At 55.6% G+C, this 2,986-nt stretch overlaps 1 pseudogene; it reads left to right on the top strand.

The window, feature by feature from the left end:
* The first annotated feature begins 573 nt into the window (after positions 1-573).
* Positions 574-1,937, top strand: LOC146829199 (28S ribosomal RNA; annotated as a pseudogene).
* The last annotated feature ends 1,049 nt before the right edge of the window (positions 1,938-2,986 follow it).

Here is a 2,986-nt window from a genome sequence, read left to right as displayed (position 1 = left end):
ATCTCCCCATTCACCACTGGGTGACTCATCCTGACTCTGGGGAATCCCTAGCCCGTCACATGACATGACCAGCCAATCACGCGACAGACACACTGCACACAGAAGTGCCCACTTCTAGAAGTAGCACTTCCACACTAGGTACATGCACGCCGCACACATCATCGCGCAGCATTCACTCCCACGAGTCCGCACATACCAAACTCGGGCCTGCACACCCCACGCATCAGGAACTACTAGGGACACATACATTCCCCATGCATTCCTATGGGAGGGCAGGCCTATCTCACCACATGCACTCAGAGCACGCACGCACTTTACCCTGGGACACAGGGAAAGTGCGCAGAAACCAAAAAAATTACCACACCAAGTCACCAATAAAAAGCCAAAAAGTCCAGGGGTGAACCTGCCAGAAGGGCCAAGTCCAACACGCCTGCTCCTGGCTCGACTGTTGACTGGGGCGGACGGTTCTCAGTGCATCCTGACCGCATCGCGCCACCAGGCAGGGAGGCCCACTCCGGGCACCAGGGGTCTGCGGCAATGTCGGTTACCCACCCGACCCGTCTTGAAACACTGACCAAGAACTCTAACACGTGTGCGAGTCGGAGGGCCGAGTGAAACCCTGTGGCGCAATGAAGGTGAGGGACGGCCGGCTGAGGTGGGAACCCGCCGTGCTTCTAACAGCGGGTGCAGAACCGGCCCATCTTGCCTGGTCTTTCAGGGAGGTGGAGCATGAGCGTGCATGATAGCACCTGGAAGATGGTGAACTATGCCTGGGCAGGGCGATGCCAGAGGAAACTCTGGTGGAGGTCTGTAGCGGTCCTGACGTGCAAATCGGTTGTCCAAACCTGGGTATAAGGGCGAAAGACTAATCGAACCATCTAGAAGCTGGTTCCCTCCGAAGTTTCCCTCAGGATAGCTGGCGCTCGGAGCCCCCAGTTTTATCTGGTCAAGCGAATGATTAGTGGTCTTGGGGCTGAAACGATCTCAACTTTAAATGGGTAAGAAGCCCCGCTTGCTGGCGTGGAGCCGGGCATGGAATGAGAGTGCCTAGTGGGCCACTTTTGGTAAGCAGAACTGGCGCTGCGGGATGCACTGAACGCCGGATTAAGGCGCCCGATGTCGACGCTCATCAGACCCCAGAAAAGGTGTTGGTTGATAAAGACAGCAGGACGGTGGCCATGGAAGTCGGAATCCGCTAAGGAGTGTGTAACAACTCACCTGCCGAATCAATTAGCCCGTAAATTGGATGGCGCTGGAGCATCAGGCCCATACCCAGCCATTGCCAGTGCTGAGAGCCGTGGGGGCTAAGCCACAATGAGTAGGAGGGCCTCTGCGGTACGCACGGAAGCCCGGGCGAGGGCCCGGGTGGAGCCACCGCAGGTGCAGATCTTGGTGGTAGTAGCAAATATTCAAACAAGAACTTTGAAGGCAGAAGTGGAGAAGGGCTCCATGTGAACAGCAGTTGAACATGGGTCAGTCGGTCCTAAGAGATGAGCGAGCGCCGTTCGGAAGGGACAGGCGATGGACTCAGTTACCCTCGGCTGATCGAAATTCGGGTTCAGATCCCCGAACCTGGAGTGGCGGAGATGGGCAGCCATCGCGGCATCCAGTGCGGTAATGCAAACAATCCCGGAGAAGCCTGCGAGAGCCCCGGGAAGAGTTGTCTTTTCTTCGTGAAGGGCAGGGCATCCTGGAATGGGTTTGCCCCGAGAGAGGGGCCCAAACCATGGAAAGCGTCGTGGTTCAGGCGGCGTCCGGTGAGCTCTCGCTGGTCCTTGAAAATCCGGGGGAGATGGGGTAAATCTTGTGCCGGGCTGTACCCATATCCGCGGTACAAAAGGGGGTGGTGATGGACGGAGCATCAGAACCAATCAAACACTCACACCCAGTCAACAAATCTGGGTTTGATCCATCACCGTTCTTTAGCCCACTCTGCCACCCCAGTTCAGACATGGCCATATGCAAATCAGTCTGACCCTGTGCCTCATGGGAACAGTCCAGCCTGAACTGCCAAGCCATGCCTTCCCTGGACCGGGAACAAGCTTCCTAGGACCGGTTTCTGGGATTTCAGCCGTCTTCAGCCAGGCTTGCTTGAATCCAGTGGCAAAGTGAGCAAGGGACTCACGTCTGAGCATACCCTGCCAACTTATGGCGAACAAAGCGGTACAAAAGGGGGTGGTGATGGACGAAGCATCAGAACCAATCAAACACTCACACCCAGTCAACAGATCTGGGTTTGATCCATCACCTTCTTTAGCCCACTCTGCCACCCCAGTTCAGACATGGCCATATGCAAATCAGTCTGACCCTGTGCCTCATGGGAACAGTCCAGCCCGAACTGCCAAGCCATGCCTTCCCTGGACCGGAAACAAGCTTCCTAGGACCGGTTTCTGGCATTTCAGCCGTCTTCAGCCAGGCTTGCTTGAATCCAGTGGCAAAGTGAGCAAGGGACTCACGTCTGAGCATACCCTGCCAACTTCTGGCGAACAAAGCGGTACAAAAGGGGGTGGTGATGGACGGAGCATCAGAACCAATCAAACACTCACACCCAGTCAACAGATCTGGGTTTGATCCATCACCGTTCTTTAGCCCACTCTGCCACCCCAGTTCAGACATGGCCATATGCAAATCAGTCTGACCCTGTGCCTCATGGGAACAGTCCATCCCGAACTGCCAAGCCATGCCTTCCCTGGACCAGAAACAAGCTTCCTAGGACCGGTTTCTGGCATTTCAGCTGTCTTCAGCCAGGCTTGCTTGAATCCAGTGGCAAAGTGAGCAAGGGACTCACGTCTGAGCATACCCTGCCAAGTTATGGCGAACAAAGCGGTACAAAAGGGGGTGGTGATGGACGGAGCCTCAGAACCAATCAAACACTCACACCCAGTCAACAGATCTGGGTTTGATCCATCACCGTTCTTTAGCCCACTCTGCCACCCCAGTTCAGACATGGCCATATGCAAATCAGTCTGACCCTGTGCCTCATGGG

The sequence above is a fragment of the Triturus cristatus genome, chromosome 5_2, assembly GCF_964204655.1.
Source record: "Triturus cristatus chromosome 5_2, aTriCri1.1, whole genome shotgun sequence".
Taxonomy (NCBI): Eukaryota; Metazoa; Chordata; class Amphibia; order Caudata; family Salamandridae; genus Triturus; species Triturus cristatus.
Note: the sequence above shows the minus strand (reverse complement) of the source record. Positions and strands in the feature narration are given on the sequence as shown.